Raw genomic sequence first — 24,673 nt, forward strand, 5'->3', positions numbered from 1 at the left:
GCCCAAAGACTCTTTTTCCCACTGGGTCCACAGTGACTCTGAACAGAATTTCCAGATTCCTCTTCTGACTCCCTTTGCCTCCTGTGGATGCACTCACCATACCCTTTGCTCCTGCACCACTGTGTCTCCTGTTTCCTAGTTGTGCTCACATAAGGGGTCCTGGATGAGGTGCTGCCTCCCACGTGCTTTCCCTGTCTCCTTCCCACCCACTGTTCTTATGGGTTGGGCTCCCCTCACTCAGCCTGACTTTGCCTCACTAGCTCTGCCAAATACTTAAGCCCCACTAGGTCCTCTCCACTTTCTTTCATGTGCTCCACCCAACATCTGGCCTCTTATCTGTATTGTTCTTCAGAGCCATGCCCACTTTACCCACTTGATCCTCTGCATTTTGTCCAGGTGGCTCATCCTCCGATGGCCTATTTAACAATCTGGGATTACAGATTTTTCCCTCTAGCTCTGGAACCTTTTGAAGTCTTGCTTGGCCCAATTCCACCAACATCTACTAGCATACCAAATGGTTGTGCTCTTCTTTGTTAGCTTTGTTAGCAATGCTTTTCCATCAAGTTCATCCCTACACTAGCTACCCTGTGTTTTCTGGCCTCTCCACTGCTCCTTTAAAACTCCATCTGAAATGAATGAAATGAATCTTTCACAGATTTCCATGGTTGTAACACCACTGAGTTTAAGGGACAATTACATTTGGGCTCTGGTCACGTTTGGACCCCTCATCTCCAATGGTTCACCTTGAACAACTCTACTAACCTGAGTCAGAGTATCTCAATTTACAAAATTTAGCTAATGATAATACTTTGCATAAATGTGAGCATGTTTTCCTCACTGTCTTTGTATTATGGATGCAGAAGAAACACTGGCAAGCAACTAGCAAGGTCCTTGCCCTATATATGAAAGAGCCCAGCAAGAATTAAAAAGGCATATTTGCAAAGGATGTGGCCTTCTGCTTTTCTTTAGCTCTGTGGCCTTCAGCACCTTCTCTTACCCTTTCAGCACAGGATGGGCACAGCTACTTGGCAAACAAGAGTCATATGTGATCTCTTCTCCAGCCAGCCTGGGCCATCTCAGAATGAGGGAGCATAGGTGTTTGACCATTGCCATTTTTCTCAAGTTTCAGTCTCAGAAGAAAAGCCTCTTTATAATGACTTATGTATAACTATGGTTTATTCTGACAACCTGACTCAATTCTGTAGAGTCAGGGCAGCAGTTGAGGACTTGGGTTTCAAGCTGCAGAAACTGAACTGGGTGCTTTAAAAATGCACAAGATTACACTAGGAAAGTCAAGGGAACCTGATGGCAAAGTTCAAAAAAAAACAGGAGCTGGGTTTTGACAGGTGATCTCAGTGCCTAAAACCCCGTTATAGTCCTTCCTGGAGCCTGCTGCTATATGAGCACACTGTGAGTCTTTCTGCTGTCACTTTGTGATTGCTCAGATTCTAAGTCTTCAGAGAAGGAGTGCAGTTGTCTGGGTATAGGTACTGGCTGGGAATATGAATTCTTCTCATTCAACTAGGTATTGAAGGATCAGTAGAAATTTGTTAAAGAGCAAAGAAAAGGACATTCTATGTAAGAACACCATGTGTGACCTCATAAAGAAATTTGTGTCCTCTCAGAATCACATAACCACACTATGCCAGGTGCTTTTCTCATCATGTCATTCTCCAGACCTTTCAAAAATAGTGCTATATTTTGGGAAACTGATTGCATTGTTTTATGAAAATGGTACAGGCTCTTATAAAGAATTCAAAGTATACAGAAAAATACTGCAATTCTGGGCAAGCGGTGGGAATCTTGCCAAAACCCAGTGCCCCAAACACCAGAATTAAGATTACACAGTATCATTTTCTAGGCCGTTCTAGTCACATAGATTGGAGGGTGAATAAAAAAGGGGGGGTGGGTAGAAAGAAAGAAAAGAAACTTTTATTAAAATGAGATTAAATGTGGGCTGGGTTTGTGGCTCAATGGGAAAATGCTTGCCTAGCACATGTGAGGTGCTGGGTTATATCATCAATACCACATAAAAATAAATAAATAGTCAAGCCCTGGGGGGCTCAGGGCCAGGGTCTATACCTATACAACCTCACTTAGCTGGCCCTCACTCTGGAAACAAGTGGGAAGAACCTGACAGAGCAGAACAACTTCAGCAACATTCCTCACAAGGGGAAGCACACACCGCTCTATGAGCGGTCCTCCCCCATCAATCCAGCACAGAGTGGCTGCCCCAATCACAGGATTCTGCCTACTTCCCTGGCTCTTCTACATCATCATCGTCAGACAACAATGAGGGTAGTGCAAAGGCAGAAGGTTTCCCCACTGCCTCTTCAGGAAGCCAGCTATTGGAAGGCAAAGGGATCCAGGTGGGCACAGTCCAGCCAATCCCCTGACTCTTGTTGATGCCCACCCGCAACCACATGGACATCACCACACCTCCCCTGCCCCCCCTTCACACCTGAGGTGCTAAGAGTGGCCAAGCACAGGAACAAGAAGCAGCTGATGTATCCTTACATCTTCCACATCCTGATGAAGTCTGAAATCAAAATTGCTGTTTCTATTGAAGATGTAGCCAACAAAGACCTGCTTCCGGCTGCCCTGCTCTAGAGGTCAGGTTGTCAGTATGTTTACAGAGTCCTGTTTAGTTTGGCAGAAAGCAGAAAGAAAACTGAGAGACTTGATTTTAGAAAGAACAGACTTTCACCAGAATTCTCACCAGTGATCATGAAGGAATGGACAGCTTACAAGGGGCAATCTCCTCCAACCCAGACTCAGGGCAGGGGAAGAGGCTTTGCAGGAATCTGTGGCTTTGGCTGCCATTATGGGAAAACCATAGCAACTAGCCCTTACCATGCCTTCTGGGTGGAGGTAGCATCAGAACACTGTGGAGCCTTCTCAGGCAGTGACAGCAGCAGGATTAGCAAGTCCCAGGGTGAAGTCCAAATTATACCTTGTCAGGGAGGGAAACTAGAAATCGCTGGCACTGTGGTTGGCTACTGGGCAGGAAGCCGGCAGGGCCGTGGAGTCCGAGGGCCCTTCCCACTGCAAGTGGTCTCTGTGGGAGGACCAGCAAGAGGGCATCCAAGAGGAGTTATTTCCACCCTAGGGATACAGAGGTTTGGTAGAGATGGAAGGCACTATGGCCGAGGTTACAAAAGCCAGGGAGGATTTAGCACAGACCTCCTTATGCTGCTTCAGTGGAAGAAGTGGCCAAAGAGCTGAAGTCAAAATCTGGAGAATCAAAGTCCTCTGCCGTGTCTTCACAAGGGTCCCTGGCTGAGAATGGAGTGATGGCCGAGGAGAAGCCAGTGTCCCAGATGAATGAAAGTGAAGGGCACAGCAGGGACCCTAGCCACTCCGAAAGTGCCTTGAACAATGATTAAAATGTGCACTACAAATCCTCATTGAAATGCACTAAATATAGGTAGCACCTGCTGCAGCGAGGCTGCTCTGGTGGCAGATATCTTAAATAAAGAAGAGTAAACTTATATTTTATAGAGGGTGAAGAATGCTGGAAGGGTAAGAATTTAGAAATATCTGGAGAGAAAGAGAGCCTGCAGTTATGTACATTTTGTCCTTTTTGCAAAAGAAAAATTAGGACTTTGGAAATTCAGATCCCTCTTTGATTTCAGAAATTTAAACAACACATTTTGATTCTTAACCAGTTGTAATCAAAATGCTACAATAAAACAAAAAAGTGAGAACAAAAATGAAGAGCACTTGACTCCCACATTTAAAATAAAGTACACACAAAATTTAAACTGGTAATGACAAAAGCTTATAGTTGTAGTTCTTGAAGTATAAAGAAAACAAATTTTGGCAGTCTTTATATATAGCTTAAAATATAGTTTTTTAGCATTTCGCACCATATGTATGCCATTATATTTGATTTAGCATTACTGTTTCACAGTGAAGCTTTGTTTAAGGCTTTGATTTTTATGATTATGAAAGAAATATGACACAACCACAGTTTTTCTTTCTTATTAAATGTTATCATTGTTGATGTGGTTCTTTTGTGTTAAAAAAGTGCAACTATAGAAAATAAAAAAATTATAAAGTAATATTGCTGTTCTGCTGATTTTACAAACACAGTACATCATAATACTTTACAAGCAAGTTAAATGGAGATGCAAATGACCTTTCAAAATCAACACAATGTGTTCTGAAACTTAATGATTAAAACCATGCATCTGTGATCAATGAGCTATGTGGTTTTTTGAATCAGATGTAGACCATTAGTATACTACTTGAGCTAAACTTCTGCATTGTTCATAATTTTTAAAATGTGTAGTTCATAATTTGCATGTTATTGTCCTTTCTTCCATTCTTACCAGTATGTGCCCATTTGCAAAAAAAAAAAATGCTAATAATCAGTAATGGGCCTATAAAAGATGTTAACTCTGTTTAGTCATTGACTGATCTTGCTCTAATATTAAAATTTTGTGATTATTGACCTCTGTTGCATTTATTCTAAAATGCCCCCAAAATTATCTAGCCATTTTCAAATATAAACATTACCTTGGTGTATTCACTGCTGTGTGCATTATTGTTCTTTGTTGCTGTTTTGTGCCTTCATATTAGCAAAATATGAAATTCTGTGAAGAAAAAAAAACCTTTGATCTCAAAAAAATCACCCCCCTTCTGTAGCAGGAAACAAATTGCTTATTCTTGAAAACTTTTCCATCAAAAATTTAGTAGTAGCAGGTATACTTCTATCATTTTGTTGTTTTTGTTAATGTTTCCAAACAATGTACTTTGAAATCAGAATCACTTCTTATCATTTCCATATACTTCTGATGCTCTTCATCATATTAGTGATTAGAAATGAGGTGTAATTCCCCAACCCCTGCCTGCAAGAGCTAAGTAGTGTTACCACTATTTACACGTGAGGAGTCGTTGCTTCCCCAATGCTGAAGTATAGCACCAGAGAAGCACGCCAAGGCAATTTTAGAGTGGAGAGTAGAAGCTTTATTATGCAGAAAAGACTTCTGCTGGAGGAAGAAGGGGACCCAAGAGGTGGAATCTGTGGAAGGGAAGAGCCTACCTTTAAATCTGTCTTCAGTAGGATCTTAATGTAAATTGAAGGGAGTTCAGCCCTAACTCCTGAATTGTGAAGTATGAACTGCTGTTGGGTCTGATTGACTGTCCATGGATTTTGGTGTGGCATACCAGAGGCTATTGAATGCAACTTACAATGCTTAATAAAAATCTTTATACGTTTAGTATAAAAAATATAGAAATAAAACAATGGTTTAAGATTATTTTAAAAAGTAATTAAATGTGAAAATAAAGCATTTTTACTTGAATTTAAGAAAGGAAAAAACAAAATCTGTAAAAGATACATAGTTGCTAACATGAAATATTTTTTGTGACAAAAGTGTTTGTTTGATATAAGAACACCCCAAAATTGTGATTAACAATGTATCTCAAAAGTTAAAAAAAAATTTAAAAAACTGAGAATGAAGCTCAGTGGTTATGTGCCCCTAAATTCAAACCATTGTACCAAAAAAAAAGAAAGAAAAAAGAAAGAAAGGAAGAAATTGTTTTTATTTTCTTATATTACATATTACAATTTTAGCATTCATTTTTTACTGTTGTGGAGGCTGTGAAAAGTCAGTCTCTCACACATATGTCCATGCCCATACCTGACATTTTGCTGTCAGACTATTGTTTTATGTTAAGGTCTATACTTTACCTGCCACCTCACTTTAATTGGAAATTTTGTCAAATCTCAGGTTTATCTGAAGGCAGGGTTCATCTTCAGTCCTTGTACCCTGACTTCTTCCTTCTGTGTTCATTTAGATTCAAGTCTTTTTTGGAGCAGACCCACTTCAAAAATGGGAAAAATAATGCTTGCTAAAAGTCACTTTCTCAATGGCCCATCAGTGCAGGAATTGAGATTGGGACCAGTGTTAGTCTGTTGTGGAACAGTTCTCAGGAGAGTCATGGGAGCCCTGAGATTTTGGACTTGAGTGTTGGCATCAAGAGGAATGATACTCATTCTCTGTGAACATTCTGGGGCAGGTGAGGGATCCTGAAGATGACTCAGGCCTAAATCTGCCCCAAGGGCTCAGATTAGATGCTGTAGAGGTTTTGTGTTTTACTTTTATCCTATCCCCAGAGACCTGAAAAAGAATTGGTGACAAAGATGGCTGATTCTCTTGACCTACATTGTTCCTGAACCTGAGGACAATTAACAGAAAGTAGGACAGGCAGGAAAGTCAATGCATCTGTCTTTCCACTACTAGAAAAAATATACCCATCAAATACTGAAAAAAAAATTTCTTTTACTTGAAAATCAAATAGTCCAGTGGTTTGTAGTCTTACCATCTATGGCTATCCATCCATGCCATCGTGCCCCAGGACCCTTTCTGTTTTTTATTCTGCCATCCTTTCACTATAGGTATCAGGGAAAAGGGGAAGAAGAAAAACACCAAAGAGCTAGAGGCCCAGTGACTTCCACTGATATATCATTGTCAAGCACAGAATCATAGAGACTTCTACCTGCAAAGGATATTGGGGAATGCAGTTTGTTTTTCACTTTTGGTTTGGGTTTGGCTTTGTTTTTGGTTGTGGGGACTAAATTTAGGGTTGCTTAAACACTGAGCAACCATCCTCAACCATTTTTATTCTTTAGAGACAGTGTCTTTCTAAGATTTTTAGGGCCTCACTGTTTTTGAAGCTGTCCTTGAACTTGTGAGCCTCCTGCCTCAGCATCCATAGCCACTGGGCTTATAGGCATGTGCCACCAGGCCTGCCTGGCTTTATTTTTTAGGTGCTGGGGTTGGAACCAAGAGCCAGGCACATGTGAAACACTTGTTTACTACTGAGCTGTACCTTCAGCCCTAAACATGTCATTTTGAAATGTTAGCAACCCATTTAAAAAAAAATAAGGTCCCAGTGGAATGAATGAGAGATACCTGCACCTCGACCTTCGCAACCAGTTGTGCTGAGGTGACTCTGTGCAGAGCCAGTTCAGGCTGGCTCATATTTGCATGGAAGAATGCACATCAAATGAAGATAGGCACAGATCTAAATGGGTTATGGTGGGCTATTAAAGGAGAACTGCTGGATATGTGGCTATGCTAAGACATCATTCTTTCATGTGTGTTGGGTTGGGCAATCCAGGTGGAGAAGGGGTAGAGCGTGAGTGCATTTGGGTGGTTACCCACTGAGATATATCCCCAGTCTTTTTTAAAAATATTTTTTTCTTTGTCGATCTTTATTTTATTTACTTATATTTGGTTCTGAGACTCAAACCCAGTGCCTCACACATGCCATGCAATTGTGCTACCACTGAACCCATGTCCAGCCTCATCTCCAGCACCTTTTATTTATTTACTGGATTTTGTCCTACTGAGATTAAACTATTGGATACTCCACCAGTAAACAATATCACAAGCCCCATTTTGTATTTTATTTAGAGACAGAGTCTCACTAATTTGCTTAGTTCATCACCATTGTTGAGTCTGACTATGAACTCATAATTCTTCTGCCTCAGCCTCCTGAGCCACTGGGATTACAGTTGTTTACCACTGTGACTGGCTCCCCTTTCCTTTTTTATTATTTTATTTTATTTTTATTTATTTATTTATTTATTTATTTATTTATTTGTTATTGGCGGACACAACATCTTTGTTGGTATGTGGTGCTGGAGGATCGAACCCGGGCCACACGCATGCCAGGCGAGCGCGTTACCGCTTGAGCCACATCCCCAGCCCCTCCTTTTTTATTATTTTAATACAGGGTTAAAGTGTTTCTCAGGACCTCACCAAGTTAAGGAGTCTGGGTTTGAACTCCCAGTACTCCTGCCTCAGCCTACAGTATCCACTGCGATGACAGGCCTGTACCACTGTGCCAACTCTAATACAATTCTAAATGTTAATTATTCCATGGTAATATGGGTCTATTTAAACTTATAATATAAAACATACATATAATATATTCACTTATAAATAAATTTATAAGAATTAGCATGTGCCATTTATATAAACATAAATGTCACAAAACTTACTCCTAGTGATCAAATATGACCCATAGAATCTGGAACACATATGGACATTTGATTTATATCTTTTTATTATTTTTCTAGACTTATTATTGTAGACAAGCTCAAAACACTGAATGAATGAATGCAGAGAATTTTGCCAATTCCCCTAGTTATTAATTGAGGATAATATTTTATTGACCTAGTAGTAACACTTATTTCCCACAAATACTGCATGTGGCATTTATGTGTGGAAGCTGAAAAGTTGGTCACACAGAAACTGAGAACAGAAAAGCTTTTTATATTTATGATAAGAATGAGAAAGAGACTGATTGTGTGTAAGCAGTGCCAAAAACAATTAAGACCAGAAAGTAACTAATAGATTTTATAGCAAAATTAGGTGTTTGAATTCTATAATAACTATTTAAATAAATAAAAATAGTCAGAAATTTGCAGATTTCAAACAAAAATGATAATTTTAATGAGATGAAAATTACCCTGGTCTGATAATTACAAACTATATACACATGTTGATTTATAATAATGGGTCTCATATCCAAGCACAAATAGTAGATTCCAGTTAAAAATTCAAATGAACAGAAATCAACTCTTTGATGTTTTAACCAAATAGCTTTATCACCTCAGATTTTTAAATGGTATCCTATGTTCATGAATGTTTTATTATTTTGGTTTCTCTTACTGTCATGTCTTATAGATCTATAAGGTCTAAAGAGTCATGGAACAATGTAGCCTCATCTACATGGTTTTCTTATGGCTGTTTTTTTTCTCAAAACTTGTTTACAATTTATTTTATTATTTTATTTTTTTATGTGATGTTGAGGATTGAACACAGTTCCTCACATGTGCTAGGCAAGCACTCTACCACTGAGCCACAATCTTAGCCCTGATGACTGGTATTTTTAAATATGTGGCTGGAAACAATTTAAAATACATACCTACTGTTTTAGACACTTGAGTTAAAACACAACATGCCTTGTATAAAAAGTATTCCATTAGATTAACATCAATTTTTTGTATCAACTTTATGCATGGTTTCTTTACTGGAGAAATGCATTACTTACTTTGAGCAGATGAATATTGGGACTATTAAGGAAATTCATCTTTTAGGCTTGGGTCAAATTTTTTTTCTTCAATTAAAAACCTTACAATGGAATGACTTTGAGTCTTTAATTACCACCTTTATTTCAGATGACTGAGGAGAAAACAATAATAATATATCTCTCCTGATATTCAGTAGCTGGACTTTGGCCACTTAAGCTAATTTTCCTGGTCATGATAATAACATATATGTAAGATGAATATCTACATTAGGAATTCAAAAACAGTACTAAAATACTGCCAAAGGGCTTTCTACACATATTGCTAGAATATTCTACCATCATGGAAAATATTTTGAAACAGCAACATATGTAGCCATTATTAAAACAAGAGATTTAAATCTCCCAAGTCACATATATGAGAAACTGAAAAAGTAAAACATAACGACCAACATTTTATATGTCAGAACAATGATCTTGACATATCATATATTTGAATCAGATGGGATATAATTTCTAATTTTTCTGAGTGTACAGGTAATGACCAACATTTCTATCGAGGACTTTCTTATGTCAGAAACACATCCATATTTTAAAGTTGTTCTTCTTTCATACATAATAGCTCTAGAATATAAGTAAGATAACTCCATCTATGGCATATGAGATGATCAGATTTAGAGTCAGATGATATATTAAAGACATTAGGTCTGCTAATAAACAGTCAAAATTAAAGCTCTGCAACAATACACCTATGGGCATACCTCTACATTTAGATTCATTTTTTTGAGAAGGTTGCAATTATTTTCTTTTGTGCAATCATCCCATTTCAATTCACCAAAAATTGTAGAGTTTTTAATATGTTTCTAGTGTTTAATCAAGAAGGAATGATGTAATCAAAGTAACACACTACCCCAGAAAACCTCTGAGATTATATCAAGATAAAATTATCTCAAGAACTATTTTGATAACATATGGTAATTCTGAATCTATAAAAAAGACAATGTACAGGGGGTTCAGAGATACCATTACATAATCCAGACATGATTTGGTAATAATATGGGAATGGCACCTGGAAAGTGTTAGAAAGACTTGATAACTGCAATGGGAAAAGGGCATTTGAGTGAATCCACATCTATCCCTGGTAATAGGATAGGCTGAAATTGATGAAGATGATACTATTTGAAATAAAAACTTCTGCTTAATTTTCTCCTAAGATATATACTATTTATTTGGAATACGAAAAAAAGATGAAAAATACCAACAAACTATATTATTTTATTAGTATAAGAAACATTTTTCTCTGAAGTTCATCTTGAGGTCTCAGCTAATACCATCATTTTCTTCTACAACTTCACATTTCTTTTCTAGCACAAGATCTATCCCATGAACATTACCATTGGTATCTTGGCCCTAATACACCTAGGGGTGCTGATAATGATGGGGTTTATATCTACAGATTTTTTTTTCAAAATGGAGTTTGTATATTTGTATAATAAAAAGTCTATAATCCCCATTTCCAGGTTAAACTGAGAATCAAAAAATATTTATAAGTGGTGCTTTTGTTGTAAGTTGATAAAAAGATTATATGTATATAAAATATTTTCTTCACATTTCCTGTTTACAGATAAAAGTCAACCTATTCAATATAATATGCAGTTCAAACAATAGTCATTTCTTTTCTATATCACCCAGAATGCAAACTTCATATAAGAGTTAAATATGCTGTTTTAGAAAGCATTTCATCAAATAGAATATACAATTTTATTTCTTGCTAGAGGAAAACTCTAATGTTGATTTCTCTGTGTATCTTCCTAAAAAGTGAAAATTGTTCATAAAAGCTTGCATTTCTAATGTGGTCTTTCACATTTGCATTATTTTAAGCCTTTACAAAGTAATGAGTTTCAATAACTTTAGACTCCAGTTTTGATTTTTAACATTACTGTGATTCAAACTGCAATTCTAAGACTATCTGAATGTTGGGCTTCCTCATATAATATATTTTATTTTATTTTATTTTTAAAGAGAGAGTGAGAGAGGGGGGAGAGGGAGAGAGAGAGAGAGAGACAGAGAGAGAGAGAGAGAATTCTTTTTAATATTTATTTTTCAGTTCTCGGCGGACACAACATCTTTGTTGGTATGTGGTGCTGGGGATCGAACCCAGGCCGCACGCATGCCAGGCGAGCACGCTATGGCTGAGCCACATCTCCAGCCCCCCATATAATATATTTTAATTCTGAATAAATTCTAAATAATTCTGGCATCTCAGAAAATATTTCAAAATATTATGACTCCATAGAAAAAGATTTTAAGCATTATTAAACTTGCAAAAGCACTATTTTATAATACCCTACATTTGATATAATGCCACCTGAGTTAAAAAAAAGATCAAAATATTACCTTAATAAAATTTGCAGATATTTCTCAAGATAATAGGCATTCATTTCCTTTGCTATCAACAGCTTTGGAAGCAGTTGTTAGAAATACATTTAATCTCTTTCAAAATGCAGCTCCTTAAGGCTGATGTGATCACTAAACCAGAGATTTTCTAATCTACAGATTTAGTTAGCAGATGCAGTTAGCACTATTCTCACAACATTAACAGGCACATATACCTAATTTCAATTTCCTTCTTAAAAGATTGTAACAGAATGCTTCTGGCAAGAATAATTATCATGTTAACACAACAACAATCGAAAATGAAAAACTTTTACTTAAATGTTTTAAAACTCCTAGAAAACCAGATGGAGAAAAGTCTATGAATGAGTAGACATTAAGCAAGACACCACAAATCTCTCATTCTTTCAACAGGTTGGGAATTCCCTAATGACATAGGCGATATGAATACATTTTATTAGTATTATATGAATATTTATTTACTATGTTTTCCATTATCAAATATTAAAAACAAGTTGTTATGAAATATAACTGTCAAGAATTTTTTTGCTATAATTTTTTACCTACCATCCATGTTTTAAGGAATGAATTTTGATCAATCATAGCTGGATATTCCTATAACTAAAGCAATGGATATTGACATCTAAAATTTTGGATAGTTTAGGGGGAAAAAAGAACTTTTATTTAATCAAAGAAATGCCACAGTAACTTGACTCTTAATCGGATTATTGCCTATGCAGTAAGATTCTGTCTCACATTTCCTCCTTTAGAATTCTACAATATGTTGGTTAATTCCAAAATGTTAATGAATTTGTACCTGCAAAAGAATAACTGTCTCTGTATACTGGGGTTAACACAGTTTGGGTCTCACCCATCAATGTGAAAGTGACTTGCAAACTATCTATCTGCAAATTATTCAGTGCTGAGCACTACAAGATGACTGGATTACTGTCTTTTGAGACCTTATCTCTTAACAAGAGAAACACCAAGATTGAATGCTCACCTTATTTATCTTTCCTAAATGCCAGTTGGGGGACTTTTTCTTTTGTTACAGTCATTTCCTAGGTCTTTAATTATGATCTTAATGCTGATGATGCCCAAATTTTAACTTCAAGCTCAATTCCTTCCTTGTACTCTAGACCTACATATCCAATGCCTGCATACCAACTCCATTTAGATACTCAAATGGCATCTCAAAACCACTCAAAACCATGCTCTTAAGTCCCACCCTTCTGTTTCAGTGTGGCTCTAGTATTCCAGTTGTTTAAGACTAAAACTTCAAAATCATCGCCTAATTCTCACTCTCCAAACATTCTACACCCATCCAACAGCCTTCAATGTGTCCATGATCTAGTCAGGCTTCATTGCCCCAAGGAACACTCTCAGCGATGGCCAGTATAGCTCTCACCAGCACTATTGCAATCACTTTCTAACTAACATACAAGTTCTACCTTAACCCGTCAGTACACTATCTTCATTATTCAATGAGCAGAGGGATTAATTTAAAATCTCTCACTAAGTAATTTCTGCTTTGTGCAAATCAGATCAAATGCTCTTCACAAGATCTGTGTCATTTTTATTGCAACCCCAATCATCCTCAATTCATCCTGTTCTCCTGACTTACCCTGCTCAACCACCTACACCTTATTTCTGATACTTACATGAGCTATTTCTTAGTGCTCTTCAACTCATTTCTCCTGTTTTGGAAATTATTCCCACAGATTTGTACATTCTTTCTTTAAGCCATTCCTGAAGAGACACCTTATCAGAGAGTTGTTCCAAGAGTCCCAGTATCACCTGTAGCCCCTGTCCATTTTTCTTAATAACCTGAATTATGTTATTCATTATTTATTATTTATCTTCAACCCCTGACCAAAATATAAGTCCCCCAGGTCTGGTCCTTGGTTTTTTATTGGGGTTTCACTGGCACAGAATAGCTCCTGAAACAATGTATGAACACAATAAAATTTTATTGAATTAATTCAGAAAAGCCACATGAAGGGATGGTGTAGGGAATGTGGTAAATATGAGTTTAATTATAGAAGTTTCCAGGGTGATATCCATTTATGTGGTGGCTATAAATAAACTCTTAAGCTCAAGGAATATGCTTCTTCTACAGTCTCTAGAATTCCCAGGAACAGGGAAAGAATGTCTCCCTTCCAGGTCTTGCTTTCATCATTAAAAAAATATGACAGATATGCATGAAGAGAAACAGTATTGCTAGTGCATTCAATTACATATTGAATCTCCCCTCAAATTCTGACTTAGATGGAGAAGCCACCATTCAAAATTTCAGATCACCTCAGAGACTTCCTGAAGGACAGTCATTGGCAGTGCTGGAACTCACTTTTCCTCTGTGCCTTGTAATGAACATGTTCCCTTGATCCTTGGACTATGGAATGTCTATGCTGATCTGCCACTGTCTATTTGATAAACTAACTCTAAGAGGACCTGTATTTCACCCCAAACTTAACTGAAAACAGCTTGGATTTGGTTTGTAGGTTTGTTTGATTTTTACACTTTTAGTTTTCTGCATATTGTCTTCAACTCCACAAGAGTCGACTGAATCAAAATCTTTGTCTTAATTATTCTGAGTCTTTTGTTTATTTCTTTATATTGCACCAGTGGCATATAATTTTATTTATTTATTTTTTATTGGTTGTTCAAAACATTACAAAGCTCTTGATATATCATATTTCATACATTTGTTTCCAGTGGCTTATGAACTCCCATTTTTACCCTGTATACAGATTGCAGAATCACATTGGTTAGATATCCACATTTTTACATATTGCCATACAAGTGACTGTTGTATTCTTCTGCCCTTCCTATCCTCTACTATCCCCCCTGCCCTCCCCTCCCATCTTCTATCTCTACCCCGTCTACTGTAATACATTTCTCTCCCTTGATTTTTTCCCCTTTCCCGTCACATCCTCTTATATGTAATTTTGTATAACAATGAGGGTCACCTTCCATTTCCATGCAATTTCCCTTTTCTCTCCCTTTCCCTCCAACCTCTCATTTCTGTTTAATGTTAATCTCTTTCTCATGCTCTTCCTCCCTGCTCTGTTTATACTTGCTCTCCTTATATCAAAAAAGACATTTGGCATTAGTTTTTTAGGGATTGGCTAGCTTCACTTAGCATAATCTTCTCTAATGACATTCATTTCCCTGCAAATTCCATGATTTTGTCATTTTTTATTGCTGAGTAATACTCCATTGTGTATAAATGCCACATTTTTTAATCCATTCATCTATTGAAGGGCATCTAAGTTGGTATCCACAGTCTAGCAATTGTGAATTGTGCTGCTATGAACATCGATGTAGCAGTATCCCTATAGTATGCTTCTTTAAGGACTTCAAGGAATAGTCCAAGAAGGGCAATAACTGGGTCAAATGGTGTTTCCATTCCCAGCATTCCCAGGAATCTCCATACTGCTTTCCAAATTGGCCGCACCAATTTGCAGTCCCACCAGCAACGTACAAGAGTACCCCTTTCTCCACATCCTCGCCAGCACTTGTTGTTGTTTGACTTCATAATGGTTGCTAATCTTACTGGAGTGAGATGGTATCTTAGGGTGGTTTTGATTTGCATTTCTCTGACTGCTAGAGATGGTGAGCATTTTTTCATGTACTTGTTGATTGATTGTATATTCTCCTCTGAGAAGTGTCTGTTCAGGTCCTTGGCCCATTTGTTGATTGGGTTATTTGTTTTTTTATTGTTTAGTTTTTTGAGTTCCTTGTATACTCTGGATATTAGGGCTCTATCTGAAGTGTGAGGAGTAAAGATTTGTTTCCATGATGTAGACTCCCTATTTACCTCTCTTATTGTTTCTTTTGCTGAGAAAAATCTTTTTAGTTTGAGTAAGTCCCATTTATTGATTCTTGTTTTTAACTCTTGTGCTATGGGTGTCCTATTAAGGAATTTGGAGCCTGACCCCACAATATGTAGATCGGAGCCAACTTTTTTCTTCTATCAGGTGCAGAGTCTCTGATTTGATATCAAGCTCCTTGATCCATTTTGAGTTAACTTTAGTGCATGGTGAGAGAAAGGGATTCAGTTTCATTTTGTTGCATATGGATTTCCAGTTTTCCCAGCACCATTTGTTGAAGATGCTATCCTTCCTCCATTGCAAGCTTTTAGCCCCTTTATCGAATATAAGATAGTTGTAATTTTGTGGATTGGTTTCTGTGTCCTCTATTCTATACCATTGGTCCACCCGCCTGTTTTGGTACCAGTACCATGCTGTTTTTGTTACTATTGCTCTGTAGTATAGTTTGAAATCTGGTATCGCTATACCTCCTGATTCACACTTCCTGCTTAGAATTGCTTTTGCTATTCTGGGTCTTTTATTTTTCCATATGAATTTCATGATTGCTTTATCTATTTCTACAAGAAATGCTGTTGGGATTTTTATTGGCATTGCATTAAACTTATAGAGAACTTTTGGTAATATCACCATTTTGATAATGTTAGTTCTGCCTATCCATGAACAGGGTGCATTTTTCCATCTTCTAAGATCTTCTTCTATTTCTCTCTTTAGGGTTCTGTAGTTTTCATTGTATAAATCTTTCACCTCTTTTGTTATGTTGATTACCAAGTATTTTATTTTTTGAGGTATTGTGAATGGGGTGGTTTTCCTCATTTCCGGTTCAGAAGATTTGTCACTGATATACAGGAATGCCTTTGATTTATGCATGTTGATTTTATATCCTGCCACTTTGCTGAATTCATTTATTAGCTCTAGTAGTTTCTTTGTAGTCCCTTTTGTATCTTCTAGGTATAGGATCATATCATCCTCAAATAGTGATAATTTAAGTTCTTCTTTTCCTATCTTAATGCCTTTAATTTCTTTTGTCTGTCTAATTGCTCTGGTGGCATATAATTTTATTTCTTTTCTTTTAATATTTTTGTAAGTTTGTTGCCATTAGTGTTTCTTAGATTATAAAAAAAAAAATGCTGCTACAGTTTCTCAGAGCAAAACTTTTTTAAAGCCAGAATGTGCATTTCTTCTATTAATCTCTCTTCTCTGGCTGAACCATTTTTTCCCTTAATTTCTCAATTACTATTTATTATACAATAATTGATATCTTAACTTTGGATTCCTATAAGGCTCCCCAGCAAAAGTGATGGCAACTGTAATTATTAAGTATCTGTAAATAGATGGATTCCTTATTGTCTTACAATGAATTAATAAATGGGTTAAATATTGTACATAATTAGTTATAAATGCCATCTGTTTATTTATTAAATTTTATATAACTTAGTTATATTAAATCCATTATAAATTCTGAATGTGTTTCTATAAACATGAAAATCTTGATTAAACTTTTTGGGGCATTGCCATAATCTTTCCATCTTAAACTGCAGTATAGACCAAAACATATCACTTTAATTCAACAGAAGTGGTTAGCTCAATAGGAAGCCCATAAATTTGACTGCCAGAAAGACATTGACTAATGAATCAAATTAAAGATCTATTCTTTTAGAACTTAAATAAACTATAGTGGGTAACATTCAATAGGAACTTTACTCTTCTAAATAGCACTTATTTGAAAAATTGGCATAAATCAATAATTGGAATGGAATAATACTACTAGTTGTAACTTCTTTTTATGAACCGTATGGTAACTCCTATAATCAAATAAAATCAAACTGTTAAAATGAGTAAACATTTTTCACTTATCTCATTTATCCACTTTAGAGTAATAATATTTAAAATACATTATTATATGCTCATTTGCTCTTCTCTTCAACTAGATGAAAACTCGTGAAGGGCACTCGTCTCTGTATTCCTGTGACAAGCACAATGTTGGGCACATGACAGATATTTAAGTGTTTGTGGAAATGGTGAATTCAATTTCCAGTTCCATCTAGGTTTCTGCTGTACAAAAGTCTTATTTGAAGTTATATTGCAATATAATATCCTTTCATCAATTTGATGAAAATTGTACTGTGCACAAATCAGAGTGGATGTTGACCAATTCTAGATAAAATATTAGACAAATTCTGAGAAAGAGATTGGAGTACACATCATAGCACTGGGGGGGAACTTAAGATCATGAGAACACAGGCCTGAAGTTTTCTTTAAAAATTTCTTCATATCAATGTATTTCTTTAAGACAGTGCACTTTTCAAAGCACCTTTACTTAAGGTTCATTTGAACTTCTAAACAACATTATGTGTTGCATAGGGCAGAAAAATTTAATTTACCTCTTAAAAATAGGAAGAAAATCTTACAAAGAGAAAGGCAACAATTCAACCAGTGTCATACAGTGAATCAAATTTCAGTCTTAAATAAAATTGCATCATACTGTGCAATGCAGAATACTGTAACATTTATTTTCAAATAAAGCCCAAAATTCTAGAAAAGACTGGCACACTTTATAATGATACAAGTGGGAGGTGCAGAGGTGCCCTAGTTCATTACTACTCATAGAACTGGATGGTGTTGATCGACTGTGGCACTTATACCACACACTCACCCCTATATAATATAGAGGTGTTACTAAGTTGATAAGGACCTGGCTAAGTTGCCTAGGCTGGCTCTGAACTTGCATTCCTCCTGCTCAGCCTCCAGAGTTCCTAGGGATTATAGGTTTTGCCACTCACCATGTAACTACGACCACTCTTTTAACCTACTTTACATTAGAAACATTATGTACATGAATATATGCAATAATAATTGGACTTACTTTTTTAAAAAAATCAATCATTGCTACAACTAAAAAGGTTGTATGGTATTTGAAAAAAGAGGCTGTGCTTCTCTTTTATGTATCCCCTGTTATAATGCTTAATGATAAAGTACATTTTCACAAATATTTTCATTATATATCTGGAACATTAACTTCTTCTTTTTAAGGTCAAGTTTTGTATGTGGAAACAAAAATTGACTAGACAAATTTACAAGATATTTATTTATGAAGCAATAAAACAGAAAGTCCAAGAAAATTCAATGATTAAAAATTAATGCAGAACACACATTCTAAATAGTGTTCTTAAGTTTAAAACAAAAACTTTTGTAAGAATAAACACTGTTAGAAAAGTTAAAAATAGAATCTGTGTTCAATTAGAAAATATCACAGAATTTACTGCATATGATTGTCTTTTCATATATCCTGACCTAATTACGATTATATGGTTCCAATGTAATTTTACACAGGTAGTTTAAAACTTCCCCTTTTCAGTTTGTGAACTGAAGAAAAATGTCCAAGATTTATCTGAATCAGTGATAATAAACTATAAAACCCATATAATGAATGAATTCCAGATTTTTTGAGTTTCTTATTTTTATTTTGCTTTTGTCTGTCATACTAATAATTCCCTGAGCCTTCTCACAGGAAAGTTATTCTCATAAATTTTTAAATCAGATCTGACAGTTCAAAAAACTGAGATATATTTCTAAAAGGCCTTATAACAATGATCTTTTGAATTCTCTGTTATTTCTATTGAGTTTTCCACACATAAAATAATCTTTTCTATCACATACATAGTATTAATTAATGGATGCTTACCTTCAGACTTTTATATGTAAATGAATTACTATATCTCAGATTAGAAAAGGAGGGGCAGGAAAGCAACTGTATCAATTGATACTGCACATGGGCATATGAAACACTGTAACTTAAGTGTGAAACCTGTAACAAAGATCTAAACAGTATTGAACAGTGTTCTTATTTTACACTTGAATTAATGTTAAAATTATGTGATAGAAGAAAATATTATTGCAAATGATGGCAAATAAATCCAGAGTTGTGAAAATTAGAGTGGAGATGGCATACAATGTCTATAATAAGATCATTACTTCTTGTTTTTGTTGTTGTTAATGGTAGTTGCTTTACTTTGCCATTTCACTATTTTTAAAAACTTTTTCTGCCAAATGCTTACTCTGCTTCATTGGTTCTAAGTTATGCAGTACACTAAATCACTTGATCTTAGACATCACTAGTGAGAGTTACTCTTTCATTATTTTATGCCAGCAGTATCCTATAGTTAGATGTTACTACTAAATAATATGGGACAAGTATCATTTTATCTCCCCCTAGAAATGAATCACATAATAGGAAATCTGCAATTAGATATGCTGAAATATACATTAGTGAGTGATTTTTATTCAGCTGTAAATTTTAAGATTTTTTGGTCAAAACTTGTCAATTATTTCACAATACAATCACAACTGCTTTCCACAAACATGACTGTTTGCTCTGTTATTAAATATAGTAGAAAATGCTACATTCTATTTTTTCACTTTGTTATGGAAGGTAAGCAATTGGCTTACTTTTCACACCCCATCCAAGGGTTGTTAATAGTTTCATGTTTAAGCATTTCATTGAAATTTTATTATATATGAAAAAATAATAGTGATATTTGTTAAATATGAGTCTCCCAATAGAACGCAGTTAGGAAAGTTGTAAGAGACCTCAAAAATTTGGAGATGCTTAAAATCAGGAAAAATGCATCATATTAACATATTTAATTGGCAGAAGAAACCATAAACAAGTTTATTTTGAGGCTAAAATATACAAATACTCTTGTTTAATTGTCTTATGGTTAGCATGAGATTTAACATAGCAATAGAAAGCATGTGCAAGGATATCTTACATTTAAATTCTGGCAATCTCACTGAACATACAGATAGAAGCTTAAGCTAAGACCTCACTGAAGCACCTGTCTTCCACATTTCTTTTTACTCTCAACTACCTTATATTATTGTAAGGAATAGCTTTCCTAAAAACATCATGATCATTTCACAGACTCTACTTAAAAACTTTGTACATTTGTTCATTTTCAGATAAACATTTATATCAACTAATATTTTTGAACTTATTTTTAATCTAATCTAAAGCTTATGTTTCAAAAAATCATGCAGGCTGCACTAATGCAAGAACATTCCTTCCATTCTTCTCCATCCAGAATTTGGCACAAAGTCTTCTACAAGTCTAAATTTGTTTTTTTTTTCCTATCCTGACCATTTTCATTTTTATAATTTTTAGAACTTGAGAAAACTCTCTTCCTATAAAGTTTTCTGTAGTTTCTCCCTCTGAACATCTTTGAAAAAGGGTTGTTTCAAACATTAAGTTTACAATTTAAATCATGTGTTTTATGTTGTCATTTTAATTCAAGAAATATAGACTACCTTGCAATGTGATAAATATGGTAGCACCTTTGTACTCTAAGCATGATGAGAGGAATCAGAATCATCGTTGAAGTGCAAAACTGTGGAACTCTGTCCAGAACTATTGAGAGTATTTACATGTAGCTGAGTGCAATGGCACACACCTGTAATCCCCACTGCTGAGAAGGCTGAGACAGGAGGATCCTAAGTTCAAGACCAGCCTTAAAAAGTTAGTGAGACTGTCTCAAAAAAAAAGGGGGGGGAGGGAATAGATGGTAGGGATGTAGTTCAGTGTTAGTGTGCCTCTGGGGTTCAATCCCCAGTATGTTAAGTAGATAAATAAGTAAATTATGTTTACATATACAGAAACATTACGTGATAGCCTCCAAAATCTGTGTAACTTTCATGTTTTTATGTATCAGTTAAAATAAATTTAATGAAAATAAAACAGAATAAAATCATGGTAACCAGATTGTAGTTGGCGAGACCTTGCTTTGTAGGATACACACATCAGCTCATCATAATACTTGGCCCCACACAGTTCAACAACTAGTAGCAGAATATTAATAATCAGACAGGTGAAAAGGATCATGAGAGAAGTGTAAAGTAAGCTTCAGTGTAAGGGGGGTCCTGGGGAAGAAGATCACAACCAAGTATGATTATAACTATTAATGTCATCAAATACCACTAACAATAATGAACGTTTATTTGCTAATTCTAATCAATATACTTGTTCCACAGCTAGTCATTTAACATGCCTGATCATCTCCACAATGACCAGGGCATTTAAATAATGAAACATATAGACTGAAAATTTTTAGTTACTATAATGAAGTATAGCCATTGCTAAACTTGCTCATATCTTGGTTTACTGGAAGAGCTCCCTGTTACAGTAAATTTTCCTGTTAATGAAACAAACTCCTTTAAATTGTAGTTGAATGTGAAATTAAACTTAGTCATCTGTACACATCAAGTGTGAAATTGGTTTATAACATAAATCTGTGCTGCATTCTTAAGATAATGGATTTGTAAGTCCTTAGACTGCAAAAAAATCTTCGCAAGACTCTAAAATATCACTAATCAACATAAAGATTATGTTAGGATAGTAATGTTGCCTTTATTAATATATTTGATTTCATGAATATCAATTTTGACCATGAATTTAGAAAAATTGGAGAAAATATTTTATGAAGTATAATTTAATGCAAACATTTTATGAGACATCTTTGCTGATTGATGCCTAATGGGGCTGACTCCATAATGCTAAAGTTGAGAAGTAACAAATCCCTTTCCTATAAAGAGCCACTTAATTTTGCACTGTGAGAAACACTGATATATGTATTTCAGGCTAATTAAAATATATTCATGTTGCTCAGTGTACACTCTGTTCTAATCCCTATATTCCATACTTTATAACTTTGTTAATTATTCTATATCCTAACATGTACATTCTTTGTGTACACAGAGTTCTTGTCTCTTCAGGATGTTGTACATATACTGGCTCTTGAGTTAAAACCTCCACAGTCTGACTACACTTCCCACTTCTGATTCTCATTACTCCTCAACATAGGCCTTCTGCCCTAGGAAGCTATTACTCTACTCACTGCACTTAGAAAAGCCCAATTTTCTTTTTTATGAAATATAGATGCTCTCATTGTGAAAATTCAATAAGTGCCTGTTCCAAGTTGGTAAGCAATATAGTATCACTATTTTCTGATGATCCCTTCAGATGTAGCCCTACTTAAACAGTATATATATAAAATTAAAAATTATGCTCGCTCTGGGAGTAGCCGCCTCACCCGCCCGGTTCCTAACCACTCGGTCGCAGCTATCTGGCTCTACAGGTGCCACCGTGGCGGGTGCAGAAGTCAAGTCCTGCAGCCAGCAGCTGCTTTTGCAAGCGGCTGACACCCGGAGCGGCTTGGCCCACCCCACCCAAAACGGCAGTCGGCCTCCGCCATCTGGGCTCCCCCGGGAGGCCTAGCTCTCGCTCTGGGAGCAGCCGCATCACCCGCCCGGTTCCTAACCATGCGGCTGCAGCTACCCAGCTCTACAGGTGGCCCCCCCCCGGCGAGCGCAGAGGTCCAATCCTGCAGCCACCAGCAGCTTCTGAAAGCGGCGGCGGCCCAGAGCGGAGTGGCAGCCCAAACCGGCAGACGCCCCCGCCATACTGGCTCTCCCGGGAGGCCCTGCTCTCAATCTGCAAACAGCCAAACCACCCGCCCGGATCTTAGCCACGCAGACACAGCTGCCCCGCTCTATCATATACATAGACTGAAAGTGAAAGGCTGGGAAAAATCATACCATTCATATGGACTGCGGAAACAAGCAGGAGTATCCATACTCATATCTAATAAAATAGATTTCAAGCCAAAGTTAATCAAAAGGGATAAAGAGGGACACTACATACTTCTCAAGGGAACCATACACCAACAAGACATAACAATCATAAATATATATGCTCCAAATAATGGTGCAGCTATGTTCATCAAGTAAACTCTTCTCAAGTTCAAGAGTCTAATAGACCACCATACAATAATCATGGGAGACTTCAACACACCTCTCTCATCACTGGACACATCTTCCAAACAAAAGTTAAATAAGGAAAGTATATAACTCAATAACACAATTAATAACCTAGACTTAATTGACATATATAGACTATACCACCCAGCATCAAGTAGCTACACTTTTTTTCTCAGCAGCACATGGAACCTTCTCAAAAATAGACCATATATTATGTCACAGGGCAACTCTTAGTCAATATAAAGGAGTAGAGATAATACCACGCATCTTATCTGATCATAATGGAATGAAACTGAAAATCAATGATAAAAGAAGGAAGGAAAAATCAAGTATCACTTGGAGAATGAACAATAGGTTACTAAATGATTCAATGGGTTTTAGAAGACATCAAGGAGGAAATTAAAAACTTCTTAGAGTTAAATGAAAACACAGACACAACATATCGGAATCTATGGGACACAATGAAAGCAGTTCTAAGAGGAAAATTCATTGCCTGGAGTTCATTCCTTAAAAAAAGAAAAAAAAACAACAACAAATAAACGATCTCATACTTCATCTCAAAATCCTAGAAAAAGAAGAGCAAAACAACAGCAAAAGAAGTAGAAGGCAAGAAATAATTAAAATCAGAGCTGAAATTAATGAAATCGAAACAAAAGAAACAATTGAAAAAATTGACAAAACTAAAAGTTGGTTCTTTGAAAAAATTAATAAAATCAACAGACCCTTAGCCATGCTAACAAAGAGAAGAAGAGAGAGAGCCCAAATTACTAGCATATGGGATGAAAAAGGTAATATCACAACAGACACTTCAGAAATACAGAACATAATCAGAAATTATTTTGAATTCTTATACTCCAATAAAATAGAAGATAGTTAAGGCATAGATAAATTTCTTAAGTCTTATGATCTGCCCAGATTGAGTCAGGAGGATATAGACAACCTAAACAGACCAATAACAATAGAGGAAATAGAAGAAACCATCAAAAGACTACCAACTAAGAAAAGCCCAGGACCGGATGGGTATACAGCAGAGTTTTACAAAACCTTTAAAGAGGAACTAACACCAATACTTTTCAAACTATTTCAGGAAATAGAAAAAGAGGGAGAACTTCCAAATTCATTCTACGAGGCCAATATCACTCTGATCCCTAAACCAGACAAAGACACTTCAAAGAAAGAAAACTACAGACCAATATCTCTAATGAATCTAGACGCAAAAATCCTCAATAAAATTCTGGTGAATTGGATTCAAATACATATCAAAAAAATTATACACCATGATCAAGTAGGATTCATCCCTGGGATGCAAGGCTGGTTCAATATACGGAAATCAATAAATGTTATTCACCACATCAATAGACTTAAAAATAAGAACCATATGATCATATCGATAGATGCAGAAAAAGCATTAGACAAAGTACAGCATCCCTTTATGTTCAAAACTCTAGAGAAATTAGGGATAACAGGATCATACCTCAACATTGTAAAAGCAATCTATGATAAGCCACAGGCCAGCATCATCCTGAATGGAGAAAAATTGAAGGCATTCCCTCTAAGATCTGGTACAAGACAGGGATGCCCTCTCTCAC

General features: G+C 36.0%; 1 pseudogene; it reads left to right on the forward strand.

Annotated features, from left to right (window-relative positions):
- The first annotated feature begins 411 nt into the window (after nucleotides 1-411).
- On the forward strand, nucleotides 412-3,486 carry LOC144256007 (constitutive coactivator of PPAR-gamma-like protein 1 pseudogene; annotated as a pseudogene).
- Nucleotides 3,487-24,673: the final 21,187 nt, after the last annotated feature.

The sequence above is a fragment of the Urocitellus parryii genome, chromosome 7 (assembly GCF_045843805.1).
Source record: "Urocitellus parryii isolate mUroPar1 chromosome 7, mUroPar1.hap1, whole genome shotgun sequence".
NCBI classification, from domain to species: Eukaryota; Metazoa; Chordata; class Mammalia; order Rodentia; family Sciuridae; genus Urocitellus; species Urocitellus parryii.